Source organism: Tamandua tetradactyla, chromosome 12, assembly GCF_023851605.1.
Source record: "Tamandua tetradactyla isolate mTamTet1 chromosome 12, mTamTet1.pri, whole genome shotgun sequence".
Lineage (NCBI taxonomy): Eukaryota > Metazoa > Chordata > Mammalia > Pilosa > Myrmecophagidae > Tamandua > Tamandua tetradactyla.
Window position 1 is genome coordinate 4,789,004 of NC_135338.1, and position 15,652 is coordinate 4,804,655.

General features: G+C 36.7%; 1 protein-coding gene across 2 annotated transcripts in view; it reads right to left on the reverse strand.

Annotated features, from left to right (window-relative positions):
- PPM1A (protein phosphatase, Mg2+/Mn2+ dependent 1A) overlaps window positions 1–15,652 on the reverse strand; it is a 73,180-nt gene that overhangs the window by 53,644 nt on the left and 3,884 nt on the right. The window lies entirely within an intron of this gene.

Consider the following 15,652-nt stretch of genomic DNA (forward strand, 5'->3'; position numbering starts at 1 on the left):
TATTGTTGACTACAGACTCTGGCACACTGATTGTACTTTTCTCCATATGCCATCCCATTTTCAATACCTTGCAATGCTGACATTCACTTGTTCTCCCTCATGCAAAAACATTTTTATATTTGTATATTTAATCATCATTTGTCCACTCTAGGCATTCCTAAGTTATATTATATCAGTCTTTATCCTCTTATCTTTCCTTGTTTCACATGTGCCCCCAGCCCTTCTCCCTCAACCACACTCATAGTCAGCTTCATTCAGTGTATTTATATTATTGTGCTACCATCAGAGTATTGCGCTATCCATTTCTGAATTTTTACAGTTAGTCCTGTCACACATTCTGTATTCCTTCAGCACCAAATGTCCAATCTCTACCCTCTTTCTATCTCCTGATAACCTGTGTTCTCAACTTTAACTCTCAAAGTTCACTCACTATTCTTAGCTCATATTACTGAGACATACAGTATTTGTCCTTTTGTTTCTAGGTAATTTCTAATTTTAATTTCTGCATATGAGGGCTGACCCAGAAAATAACTGCTTTCCTCAACCAATCCATTTCTTCTTTCCTTTTGCCTAAAACAAAAACCCTCAAACTCAGAGCTGGTATTCAGGTTGAAAGAAGGGGAAAACAAAACATTCAATACTTAGGATAGTAAAATGGTCATACACCACAAAATTTGGGGGCTTAAAATATTTTACACATATGAAATGTCCCTGCTAGAAAAATGACCGAAAGCATTTGCCTCTAGAGACAGACTTCCACCCATAAACATTCGTCAAAACAGATCATTCACTGAGTCTATAAATTACGATATGAGATGCTTTATGTATAGGGAGAAATGTGCTGGGGGAGGGGGGGTTGGAGAAAGAGGAAGAAAAAAAAATTTACGTGGAAGTTCTTGTCCTGCAAGAATTTAAAATTCAGAGATGCAACAGCACAAATCACAAACCCCTCTCCCACTATTACGTTTGAAGTAAAACATAGTTAAGAGAAAACTAACCAAAAGGGGGTGGAGAAAGAGAAATAAAGTCCTTAAAGACTAAGAAAACATGTGTTAGACCTTTAATGATGTCTAAGCCAGAGGTTTTCGGTTTTGCTTACGAGGTGAGGAGAGACAGGAAGAGGTGGTTTTGTTCATGAGGTGAGGAGAGGCAGGAAGAGGTGCAAGAAAAGATTCCTAGGGAAACATAACACCAAAGCAAAGAGGAGAGCAAGGTATACAAATGCCAATTAACCAAAATCATGAGGAAGTAAGAAAAAAAAGCTGAAAGAGTCAGGTGGGAACTGCAAACCTATGAAGAGTTAGAGCTATATTGTATTAGAAAGAACAGGGGAGTATTCAGAGTGATTTGAACAGTGAATAAAGAAGTATCCCTTGGGGGAATGGTGAGAAAGGGGAAAAGTTTAACTTCCCCATTCTGAGAGTTCCTGGTGTTCTCACAAGCAGTGGGGACAAATAATCAGAGGGCTGAGCCCTCAATCTTGGGGTTTGTTCATATGAAACGTATCCCCACCAAGGATAGGCTAAGTCTACTTAAAATTAGACCTAAGAGTCACCCCCAGAGAACCTCTTTTGTTGCTCAGATGTGGCCTCTCTCTCTCTCAGCCAACACAGCAAGCAAACTCGCTGCCCTCCCCTGGCATGACTCCCAGGGGTGTAAACATCCCAGGCAGTGTGGGTCAGAAATCCGAGAATGAGCTGGGACTCTGCATGAAAGGATTGAGAAAACGTTTTCAGCGGAAAGAGGGAAGAGAGAAAAGAGACAAAATAAAGAGTCAGTGGCTGAGAGATTTCAAACAGAGTCGAGAGGTTATCCTGAAGGTTATTCTTATGTATTATATAGATATCCCCTTTTTAGTTTAAGGTGTATTAGAGTGGCTAGAGGGAAGTCCCTGAAACTGTAGAGATGTGTTCTCCCAGTAGCCATGTTTCTTGAAGATGACTGTATAATGATAAAGCTTTTGCAATGTGACCATGTGATTGTGAAGACCTTGTGTCTGGTGCTCCTTTTGTCTGCAGTGTGGACAGATGAGTAAAAAATATGGATAAAAGTAAACAAATAATGGGGAAACAGATGTTAAAAAAAAATTGAGTAGACTGAAATACTAGTGATCAATGAAAGGGAATAACAAGGTAAGGGGTATTAGGAAAAAACAAGGGGGAACAAATGTTAAAATATATTGGGTAAAAAGGAGGAAAAGAAGTATAATTAACAAAGTATCAGTGGAAGAGAGAGTTCAAATAGAGTCAAGAGGCAACTATGGGGGTTGCTCTTACGCAAGCTTCAGTAAGACCATGCTACCTGCTACCTATCATAACCTCCCAACCCCCGATCAGGACCATTCCAGCCAATCCTAAAGAACACCTAGGACAATATATAAGATTCCACAAGGGTTCCATGCACTAGAGTAACTTTCCTGAAACCTACAACCTCCAGATGGGTCCCTGGTCCAGATAAGTTCTGAAACCTAGCCCAGCCTCTCCAGAACATCAGATAAGTCCATCTCCCTACCCCATATTAGTGACAAACCCTTCCAATAGCAAAAATTTAGAATTGCCATAGCCCAAACATCCCTCAAGAGAGGGATGAAAAGATCAAAGGTGATGGTGGAGCTATACAGAGAAGACAGTATTTAACTAAGGAATATGAAGGCTGAATCATTAAATTCATAAATATCATAAATATCATGATATAAATGATATCTCTTTTAGTCTCCAGTATTTTAGAGCAGCTAAAAGTAAAAACCTAAAATTGTGAAATTGTAACCCATGTCAAAGTTTGAAATATGTTCTACAACTAATTGTGGTGCTGTGCTTTGAAATTTATTGTTTTTGTATATATGTTATTTTTCACAAAAAAATGAAGAAAAAAGTCAATTATGATGATAAAAAAAAATTTAAGCCTTCTAGCCTCCTATATTATGGAACAGCTAGAAGGAAAAACATGAAAGGATAGTATGTTAGTCCATGACAAACTCTGGGATCTGTCCTGTAACCACTTGTTGAAAAATGCTTTGAAAACTATTGCTTTTTAATTTTTTGCTTTGTATATGTTATACTATACAATAAAAAAGTTAAAAAAATATAGACATATCTATATGGGGTAGACGGAAATACTAGTAGTCAATGAGAGGGAGGGATAAGGAGTATAGTATGTATAAGTTTTTTCTTTTTATTTCTTTTTCTGGAATGATGCAAATGTTCTAAGAAATGATCATGGTGATGAATATACAACTGTGTGATGATATTGTGAGCCACTGATTGTACACCAAGAATGAAATGTTCTTATGTTAACAATGTTTGTGTTTGTATGTTGTTTGTTAAAAAAAACAACAACAGGGGAGTACAAAGTAGCAAGAGTGCTTTAAAACCTTGAGCAGTACTAGTATTCCAGCAGACATCATTTTAATGATAACTTTTCACTATTAAAGAGAAACAAGAGATTAGGTGAAGAGAGGCAGAATCAGCTGCTGAAGATGAGTTCTGGTGTACTTTGCTGAGCTTGGTCTTCACCAAAACCAACATTCAGTCTCTCAACAAGCAGGTTTTCCCCGGTGGCCTTTGTTGGAGATAGCCCCTTAGCTCTGATATCAGCCAGGACTAAAAAACTAAGAACTTCATTCCTCCTGGGATCACCATCATTTATTTTCTTCTGGGAAGGCAATGCACAGAGGATACAAAATTTGTCTGAAGTGTCTCTTGATTGTAAACAGACCCCACTGCTGCCTTAGTCAGAAGGGTGCCATCGTGGAGGGAGGGAGGAGACCGCCTCCCCGGAGACTGAAGAAGAGTTTCCATAGTGGATTCTACAAGGCTTGTCTGATAGAAAGGCTTTGGGCATAAATAACGGTGCCTTACTGGAGGCATTTAAACTACGATTCTCAGGCTTTTAAGATCTGTCTGGCATCTTTGGCTAGTTTAAACCCTATGGTTCTTTCTGGTTTCGAAGCTGCTTGGAAGTCATGACTTTTGTCTGTTTCTTTAAAAAACAAACAAACAAAAATATTTGCATGACTTACAAAACAAAAAGTTTTGTTTGACCCTTGTTCTTTTATTATTACCAAGTTACTGTGCTCCGTGAAATTTTCTTTATACTTCAAGACTATGTTAAGACGGTTTTCTTTCTTCGCTTTCTGAGTCATGTCTGTCTTTGAGGCACGTTTACTTTCCTGTCCTGAAAGGTACTTCAGGTCCACTCCTGCTCCTATACCAAACATTTTCTCTTGAATGGGTCAACTTCACTCCAACTCAAAATGTCGTATGTCCTGCTTCCATTCTCCTCTTTCCCTAATCTACCTAAATATCTCTGTATATTAAAGTTTCCAAAAATCTATTTTTTTGTCCATTATCACTCTCTACTTTTACAACTTCCTGTTGCCTTCAGGATAAAGTTCAAACCATGAACTAGGCATTCAAAATCTACCACAGATATGTCTCCAGCAGACTCACTTACCCACAAAGACCTCTGTTTTCTTTGTTCAGCCCCTTTTCCTTACCTCGAACTGCTTTCTTCCACCAAATTAGGGCATATGTATTCTACAACTTCAGTATCTTCTGTGAATTCTCCCTACTACTACACCCCAAAGTAATGTCTTTTTAATTGACTTTCTCTGGTCCTTAGTGTCTGCATTGCTCAGATTTATTCACATACCGTCCTTTGATTTTTTTCATACTGTAATTTAACATTCCTATTTTTTATTTTTGGTGATTGCCTTGTTCCCCTACTAAATTGTAAGCCCCTTGCAAGCAAAGATATTGAGTTATGCTTTTTTAAAAAGTATTCTCCCAGTGTTTGATTAAGTGTTCTGTGCATATTTGTAAAGTAAAGGGATGGACAGTGATAGATATTAAAGAAAAAATAACTGCGGCATGGTAAAAAAAAAAAGCTCAAATAAATATTTAATATTACATATTTCTTGTATTCCTCTTCATTTAACTAACACCAACTAGTCCATCTCCGGCTTTGGATCCATTTTCCTACTTCACCAGGACCTCACTCTATAGGTCACCTATCCCCTCTATCCTGTGATTCACCTTCTCACTCACCATCACCACTGAACCCCTAAATACCTCCCACCTTAAAGAAGAAAAACAGAAAGGCCTCCCTGTGGATCCTGCAGCCTTGATCCCACATGCCTCCCTGGCCATCATACTTCCTCTTCCCACTTCACAGTCAAAGTTCCTAAACCAAAGTTCACCGTCTCAACTACCTCACCTCCTAGTCAGTCTTCAACCTACACAATATGGTCTCAACTCTGACCATCTGCTGACCGCTGTTTCCACCGTTACCCAGGAGTAAATGACTCTACAGAGGCTCTGTCCTCCTGAAAATACTACCTTCTATTACCTTCCACTACACTGTGCTGGTTGCCTTCTTTCTCTCTGGACATGCTGCTAGGACTTGGATAGGGACTTCTCTTTCTTTGTCCATCTGTCAAATGTTGGTATTCCTCAAGGTTCTGCTTAGACCTTCTTTGGGTGATCCCATTTATTCCCAAGGTTTTAACTACTACCTATATATTCTGAGTTCCCTAATCACTATTTTCAGCCCAGATCTTTCTAATGGCTTAAAAAATGTATATCCAAGTACCTCCTATATTTGAATATCCACAACTCAAACAATATGGTCCAAAAAGAACTGCTCAACCACTCACCTCTTTTCCCACCCAGTTCCCTATTTCAGGGAACAGATCCACCATTAGTCATGATATCCCACAAAAATCCCTTATTTCCTTTTATTATAGAATTTATCCTGTGAATTGTCTCTCATTCAAGATTTTAAGATCCATGTTGGAAGGAATCATGTTTTTTTGCTCACTATCTATTAGTACTTATTAGCACAGAGTGACCCCTGATGAATATGTAGGGCAAATGAATGACAGCCATCACCTTAAATTTTCCCTTGTCAACAGGTATGAATTCTTTTCTACTCAGGAAAAAGGTATTCTCACAGAAGTGGACCTGCAAACAAACTGCAACCTACCATTTCCACTTTCTTTAGTCTATAGAATGCACAGGTCCATTTTTTTCATCTTTTCAGAAATTTCTAATTGATTTCAAATGAGAAAATACCGGACCCTAAAGCAAATCTGCAGCAATCTGGCTTTCCAATCAAAAACCTGATTTTCAATCACTGGTCATTAATAACTTTAAATAGTTTTTCAACATCATTAGATACACACTTTCCACTATTCAGTAACGTCAAATATGATATACTGGAGGAAATTTTTTTTTAAATGTAGCTATACCTTTAGCTTAAAGCAGGCAGCAAAGCAACAACAATTAAAAACAGTAGTAAGAAAAAAAAAAGGCATTGGAGAGATGCGAGGATAGTTCAGTGGTAGAATTCTCCCCTGCCATGCCAGAGACCCGGGTTGGATTCCCGGCCCATGCACTTCCCAAAACAAACAAACAAAACCAACAACAGCAATAACAAAAATTCAACAAATGATGCTGCAATAACGGATACTCACATGGAAGAAGAATAAAATGTGACCCCGCCATACAGCATATCAAAAAAAAAAAGGCATTGGGAATAAACAAAAGGCATTGCTCATCCAGTATCCTTTGTTTTAAGGATCATAAGAATTAAATTATTACTATATATTTTGCCTATTTTTAGTTGTTTGTTTGTTTTCATAGTATTGAATTTTGGGAGATTTTTCTAATGTATCTAAGGCCTTTGTTGAATTTATGATTTGCAATTTTCTCCAAGTCTGTGCTTTTCATTCTCTTAACAGTCTTTCACAAAACAAACTTTTTAAAATTAGTTTTTGCTTTTGTTTAAGTCCAGTTCATCAATTTTTTTTCTTTTGTGGGTTATGCATTTGGTGTTGTTTTAAGACCCGTTTCCCTAACCCCAGAACATGAACATTTCTCCTATGTTTTCTTCTAAGAGTGTGATAGTTTTTTTTTTATACCCATGATCTACTTTTGAGTTAATTTTTGTGTAAGGTCTTTTGTTTTGTTTTTGCTTTGTTCTGTGGAATCTTTTTGCATATGGATGTCCAGTTGTTCTAACACCATATTTTAAGAAGCCTATCCTTTCTCCACTGAATTGCCTTTGTACCTTTGTCAACAATCAATTGGCCACATTTATGTGAATCAATTTCTGGACATTCCATGCTGAACCATTGACCTATGTATCTGTCTCTGTGCCAGTATCACACTCTCTTGGTTACTGTTGCTTTATAGTAAGCCTTGAGACCAGATAGACTGATTCCTCCTCTTTATTCTTCTTTCTCAAAATTGTTTGGTTATTCTGGTCTCTTCGCCTTTCCAAATAAATTCTAGAAACAGTCTGTCTATATCTAGAGAAATCCTGCTGGGATTTTTGACTGGAATCGCATTGAATCTGTGGATTAGTTTGGGAGAATTGACATTTTTAATTATGATGAGTCTTCTAACCCATGGGTACAATGTGCCTCTCCATTTATTTAGGTCTTCTTTGATCTCTTTCATCAGTGTTTTGTAGTTGTCAGCATAGAGATCTTGCACAGGTTTTGTTACATTTATACCTAAGTATTCTCTTTTTTTATTGTAAATGGCCTTTTTTTTTAAACTTTTGTTTTCAAATTGTTTATTGTGAGTTTTGGAACTATGATTAATTTTGGTGTGTTGACCTTATATCCTCTGCCTGTGCTAAATTCATTTATTAGTTCAGGAGATATTTTTGTAGATTCCTTGGGATTTTATACATAGAAAATCATGTCATCAGCAATCAAAAACATTAATATTTCTTTCTTTCTTAAAAAAAAAGTAGCTATAACTAGGTTAGAGCTATTCATTTATTCATCTGCTCATTCATTTAACGTTTACAGATACGTAAAATTTTTTAAACTGCTTTCTATATGAAAAGCAAAATATAAGGTAATTTAGATACAAAAGAGGAATAATTTCTGGGAGGCAGTAAATCCATTTTCAGTGCTTTTTAGACAAAAATGTCTAACTTAATCTTGGACTTCTACTGTCAAAACATGAATAAAAGCATTTGCACATAAGGAACTCCTTAAGCTATTGACTGTAGCAAACCAGTACAAGACCATGCTAGATGGCTGAACAGTTGTTGAAGTATCAAAAAGCATTTATGTAGACATGAGAAAACAAAGACGATAGATACGGAATAATACAGAGTTAGGTGGAGGTGGACCACAGAACAAAAGCTACTACTTCTAAGACTAACCCCTTGACATCCAAAATAGCCTTACTGATTTCTCAGCGATTATAATGTTCAATTACTTTATAAAAAGTCAACATTTTATTTGCTATTATCTATTGACATTCTGAAGCATGATGGCATAACTGAAAAAAAAATTTTTCTAAAACTTGATAAAAGTTTGAGATTTGCAAAACAAAATTAAAAAAAAATACACAGCCAATTCTCACTTCTTTCATCATTAACATTTTCATTTCTGAAGTTTAGTGACAAAAGTAAGCAAGCTGTACCTTCTATAGGTCTAAAACCAAATTTGAAGCAATTTTTTACCACTCATGCTAAATACAGGAAGCTGTGCTCAGAAGCCAAGACATTCAAAGGGGGTGATGAATCATGTTCTTATTCATTGAAACATTTAATACAACAGATAGTCCTTCAATAACATATTCTTTAAATAAAATAATTAAGTGACATAGCACGATAAAAAAGCAAAAAACAAAAAAACGCAAAACCTGTTCATCTGTTCATCTACATCCTGCCTCAGATGGGAATATTGCAGATGAATACAAATCACCAGACTAAATTTAAATTGGATTATAAATGACCTTTGCCCTCTCATAATCCGCTGTTTTCTTGGCTCACATTAAATTTTTCTGTCATGTGTTCATCAGTAAATGAGTAGGGAGACTATAAAGATTTAATAGTCATCTACGAAGTACCTATTTTAAATGAATGAAACAAAGTCCCTGCTCTCAAGGAATTTATTTTCATTAAATTTTAGCATTGAAATGCTCCACTTACAGTATAATCTCCATTATTAAGTCCAATTTAGGTAGCTCATGCTTAAGCCTTTTCTTGACCTCATTAAAAATCTTACTGGAATAAAGGACTAGTGAAATAATTTATGTCAGTGGGTTGCAAAGTCGTGAGCAAACAGGTCATAAGACAAAACTATGTATAACGTGGAATTAGTAACATCATAGCCACACCTTTTATGCTTTTTTATATTAAAAAATTTCATTGCTTTTCTTGGTGAAAAGAGCTGACATGAATATGATAGTGTACTTTTCAAATTTAGTGTACACTTTCTCTTCAGATAGCAACTCACTCACAAGATTTCCTCTCCAGGTACAATGGCACTGTATTCATATCGTTCATAAACAAAGATTTTCTGACTCATCACAACTCCCCCAGAGACTTTATTTCAGCAGCATCAATAAAACTGCAGTGACCCACATATATAATCATTTTGAAAAGTCCAAGGACATGTATTTGGCTTCCATAACTAGCAGTGAAATCGTGGGCAAGTAATTTAACCTCTGCCTCAATTTCTTTATCTGTTAAGATACAGGTAAAAATAGGATGTATCTCACATGGGTATTGTGAGGATTTAACGAGATAATATTTGGAAATTTCTTATGGTAGTGCCTGGCACATAACTGCTCAATAATGTTAGCTATCATTGTTACTAGCTTATGTCAAGGGGGCTGGACATAAAAAAAAAAACATAAGAGGCACACAAAGAATCAAATTCATGAGTCTTGTCTCATTAGCATTGTACTCCAATAAATGGATCGCCTATATGAAATTACCCACTTAAAAATCCAATAATGGAGTGGTTCAGTGGTAGAATGTTCGTCTTCCATGAGGGAGGCCCAGGTTCGATTCCCGGTCCATGCACCCCTCCCCAACCCCACCCCCCCAAAAATCCAATAATGGAAATTTTACTATGTATTTTCTAAATATTGGAGAAAGCTTAATATTTTGATAAGGCTTAAAATTTAGCTTCCAGTTTTATGTGAACATAGACTATTCATATATTAGAGATTTGCTTGTTTCAAATTAAATCAATTGATATTTATCTCTCTTCTTTAATACACTAATTCCTGTGTTTCCACAAATCCTCCTGATTGGAAGGATGTCTAGTTCCTAATATTTGCAAATGTAATGCTTTAGAAGATAGACATGATTATGAATATCCTGTTAACCCTCAAAATCAAAACACAGGTCAAAATGAAACTGTAAGGTCCAGAATCAATCAACCTGTTTTTTTATATCAACATAAGCACTTTGCCACACCTCAAATTTATATAATTTTAACACTTAAATATCTAGGTTCAGCTAAAATAGCATACAAGAAGACAGTCAGAAATGTCTGCTACTAGAAAGCTCATAACTATTTCCACCATCTCCTACAGCAATCACTCCCATTCCCAAGCAGATTTTACCTAATACCAAATATCTGAATGTCCATTATCCACAAGGTACTACTCCAGGCTTTGTGTATAATAAAAAGTTACTGTATTTTCCCCTCCAAAATTTATAATTAATCAAATTACACAATTATAATTATGATACAAATATCCAGAATCATGATTAAAGTCAAACAAATAATACACATAAACTGCTACAGAAGTTCATAAAACGGAGAGATTAAATACTTCAGCAGTCAGGGAAGTCTTTGTGGAGGAAGGAATATTAGAAATGAGCTTTGATAAAAGAGAAAACATAAGCTGGAAAAGGTAAGACAAGAATTCCAGATTGTGAATTAGCATGAGCAAAGATCCAGGGAGAGAAAAGTACAGTGTGTTCCAGAAATGGCAAGTGTGCCAGTTTGGTTGCAAGAGAGCAGTCCCTATCATGGAAAATGTCAAAAGCCAAATCAAGAATTCTGAATTTTATTCTAGAGGCAAAGGGGAATCATTGAAGTATATTGAGCAGAGAAATACAATGAAAACAGTATTTTAGGAAGAATTTTGTGATGCTTTATAGAATGTGGGAGGGAGATGCTGTACAAGATGCTAGCAGGAAAGAGACTAGTCAAAATGCTAATACCATGGTTTGTGTATGAGTTAATAAGACCTGAACGGTTCCAAGACAATTTTTTAATCTTAAATAACCCAGGACCCACATATAAAGCCTTAATGCCTTTTATGAAGAGTCTCTCTGTTTTGTTTTTTACAGGAAGGAATGAGTTAATCAGAGTAATTTTGTTTCCTTACTCTCACTTGCATCTTTTGCTGTAGCAATATCTTTTTGCCCATTTCTAATCATGAACTGTAACTTCTCTTCAAGATACCAACCTTTGTCCTTCTTCACTAATAATTCTAGTTTGAACATTTACCTTTGCTTTATTACTGGCTTTTTATGCTCAATTTAACTATCTACTCCCACCTACTGATTAACTACAAAATCAAGGCTTCTTCCAGATTCATTTACCAAATATTCACATTTCTTTTTCTTCTATCATCTCTAATTTTCAGACCATTTTCATGCAAGCACATAAACAAGCCCTATATACTCACAGCCTTTTAAAGGCTAATAACTCATTCTCTTCTTGGGTGGCTTCCAGGACCCCTGCTAACACTATATCTAAAGACTGTCCTCTCAAGTCCATCAAGTTTTTATTCCTCAAAAATATGAGGATTTCAGGACTCAATGATAATAATGGCAGCTACCATTTATTTGGCACTTTCTTCATGGTAGAAAATATGTCAAGTGCTTTACATATATTATCCCATGTAATTTTCAAGATAACCTTATGAGAAAAGTATTTCCATCTGATAAAGAAAACTGAAGCTTAGCGAAATCCTGTAGCTTGCCTGTCACCCTGCTAAGAAATGGGGGAGGAGGGCTTCAAACTTTCAAGGTATAGTTTTATCACCTTCTCCTCTCTGGAACATTTAATGTAGTTCTACTGACAATATCTACTCAGAAACATTTCCCTCACTAGCTCGTTAAGGACAACAACCATTCAAAAATTAATACTGATTCCATTTCTCAAGCTGAACAATAGCTGAAGACACGAAATTTTTAGTTCTTTAAAATTCTTAAGTTCTTTAGTTTCTGAAATTTTGGAAATGAGAAAATGAACTTTATTTCTTAAATCTTTTCTGGATGTTTTAGAAGGGATTCTTGCATTGGAAGACAGCTATATAAACTTCTAAGGTCTCTTTTAACTCTAGGAAGCTATGACTCAGAAGTGCTACCATTCAGCTTTTTACATTTTGGTAGCTAGGAACAAGAAGGCTCATCTAATCAGAAAAAATCAACTCAGGAATCTGAAAACACATTTTTATCTACACAGATCTGATCTCAGGTATGTTACTCAGGTTCTCTGAACCTATGTTTCTTCATTTGTAAAATGAAGATAACATCATATACTTTAGAGAGTTGTGAAAAATTAAAGCCTGACAAAAATAAATGTTCAATAATTATGGCTTTTATTATTCACTTTCTTCTTTGTCTCGTGGTTCAGCCTCAGAAGACTTTAATTTAAATCATACCAGCCACAAAAACTAATGACTTTCAATACAGATCCAAAATACGTACATTACAGAAACTTGGTCAAAGGCTTCCAGATAACCATATTAAGAATTGTAAGTTCCCTCCTTTAGTATATATTTATTCAAGGGATGTTAAAAAAAACTTCTAAAACAGTGTCAACAGAGTTTACTTTGATACATATTAATTTCTAGTACCTTAAAAAAAAAGGCTAAAGTCTATCACACTTTAGATAAAAGTATACAGAAGCTCACCTCTCTCAATAATTCACTTTCTCTAGGTCCTCCTACCTGCCTCAGGGAAAGAGAAGCCAGGTAAAGAGATTATCTAGGTAGTACATAGATAGCTAGAACATACAAAGGTCAAAACCAAGGAATACATTCTGGAGGGAATAAAATTGTTACTTGTATAATCTGGAGCTCATTAGACTCAGGGAAGAGGAAATGAAGAGACAGAAAATCAATTTTTGGTCTTGATATAAATTAACCCTAGCTCGTTTCATATAAGGGTGGTTAATCCCAGGTAGAGATTCAGAGAATTACATCCAGGCTTATAGTGAAATAATAAAGAAGCAACTGTCAGCAGTGCTATTTGAGATGGAAGAAAAGGCATATTCTAACATAAAATTACCACTCGAGGTATAGAAGACAACTTTTACCTAGTTGTCTCACACTGCCTTCACCCTTGTACTTCACATGGCCACACCTTGTTTTACCTTCTTGTTTAACTCTTACATGACTCTGCTTGGGCCAGTTTTCTTACATGGCTGTCTTCTTACTCTGATTTGATTAAGGATGGAAAGTAGTCAAGACTACTACTCAGAATCAGGTGCCTAGGTAAGAGTTAAACTACTTGGGGGGGTGTGATCACAGATTTACACCTTAAAAAATCAACACAGCTCTCACGGGTGAGCAGTTCAGAGATAAACTCCATATGGATAGATGTCTGTCTCTGGCTTAAAATTATAAAACAGATATGCATTCACAGTTAAGCCAAAATCAGCTACATATTCTATTAGCAGTTATAACCACTGTAGGTGTAATCCGAATAAATTCAAACACTACAGGTTTTTAGTAACTGCTTAGAAATATTACCGTGTGACAAAAATATGTTGCTATAGATTTCCTGGAGGAAAAAATAGGCATTAGGGAGCAAACTGAAATTTCAAACAAAGGTTTAACAAGTAGAGATACGCAAGACCCATCTTGACCTGTTAGAAAAACCTTCATGTTTTTTTTTTAATACCCTTCACATCAACCTACCAAGAGGGTAGAGTCTCTATTCAAACCTGCAGTCTCAAATCATCCTTTCACTCCCTTGAAATTTCCACCTTTCTTCCACCCAAGAGTTTCTCTAGACTTCCCAATCTCAAGAGAATAAATAATAAAGGCTGTGTAGAGGAATATCTTTCCTAAAGAACAAATACCAACTTACATTCTTAAATTAAAAAAAAAAAATAGAACACAACCCAGAAAGAAAATCAGCTTTAGAATCTGAGGCATATTCTAAGGCATCTAAGCGCCTGGCATACAGCAAGCATTTGTCAAGGTATATTTAATAAGCACACACTGCTGATAAAAGAATTAAAAAAATTCAACAAGTGGACAGGCCATTTGAAACTCGAACCTACTCTTTTCACTCTACTGATTTGGAAACTGATATGCAAAGGTTAAAGCAATTGTCTGTGGACACAGAATGGAGCACAGCTATGACTAAACGATTCTTCTCTCAGTGTAGTATTCCCTTCAACAGGTTATACTATAATTATGATCATCACTTCAGCCCTTCATATTAAATATAAAAAGATGCAATTCATATAAAAAGCAATTTTGATGACTCCAGCACTCAACCATCCAGTTCACAAATATTATACTGAAGTAGCTAACTTCAAACTATCTTAAATATACCTCTCCACATTAATTACTTCACTGATATGAAAAATTCTTAATGACATAAAAAATGCCTTAAGCAACTTTCATGTGCAGTTCAATATAGCTTTAGTAATGTGATATTTCTATAAACCTGTAGTTAAAAGCAAGCATCTCTACACAATTGAATGTTTAATCAAATATATGTGAGTTAACAAAAGAGGAGAATTACATTAGGCAATGAGTCCTACTTTATGGTTCAAATTATTTATTGGCAATGGAACCATTAAATCAATAAGTGTAACATCTGAGATTAGATAATGAGGGGAAGACAGGGTCTCTATCTACGAAGTCTCAGTTTTCATACCTATAAAGTAAGAAGTTACAGAAATACAATCTTTGGAAGAGGCCCAAAATGTAAAAAGATAAAAGTATGTAAGTGAAGTTGTTCCCTTGGGAATCAAGCCCTGCCAGTTAAATTCGGGAGCGCGCTACAGTCCCTAACGCTCAGCAGAGCCCTGTTTAATAAATCCTGACTCTTCAAGGGCTCTTTGCATGTCAAAAAAAAGCCTGCGTTTAAAATCGAAACGTACCAAGTCTGAAAAAAATTATTTTTTCTCAACTAAATTTCCTCAGCACAATTTTTAAAATTTCATATTTTTCAATAATCCCAAAATCACTTATTCTGGCCAAGCAATGAATGTCTCACATAGGTTTTTTTGCCTCCCCTATCTCCAATCACTTCTTAAAACACATTCTGTTCATTATTCCAATAAGCAGAAAACTGCGGGTTTAGGGGAGCAGCACGAAGATTCCTCGGCTGGGACTACCGACGTGACATGGCCTCGGTGGACGTGTAAGTGCTGGAGAAGGGAAGGAAAAGACCTCAGGTGATGAAATTTGCAAAACGCATCTAAAATGCGGTCGGGAGAAGGCTCCACAGCCAGCTGTCTTTCAAGAGCAGGCTCCAAGTTCATGTAACATCTACAAGCAGAGCAGAACCGTACCTCAACCAAACTCGGACGCCGAGAACTTTTACCCTAACAGACACGGTTAAAGGATAGGGACAAGTCGGTGTAATTCGCTACTTCAGTGCATCCGGTTCGGCACCTTCATAATGAATGAGCCCGACGCGTCCCCGGCGACCTCGCCAGGGCCTCCCTCCCACCCCGACCCCTCGAAAGCCTGAAGCACATTCCCCAGAACCGGGTGTTTCGAGGGCAGGTCCGGCCCGGGGGCGCCTCCCCCGCTCCCTCTCCGGGCCGCGCGCCCGGGCCCGCCGCGCCCCCTCCCCGCCGGGGAAAAGTTCCGCCGGCCGCCCCCGGGCCCGCCGACCCCTCCCGCGC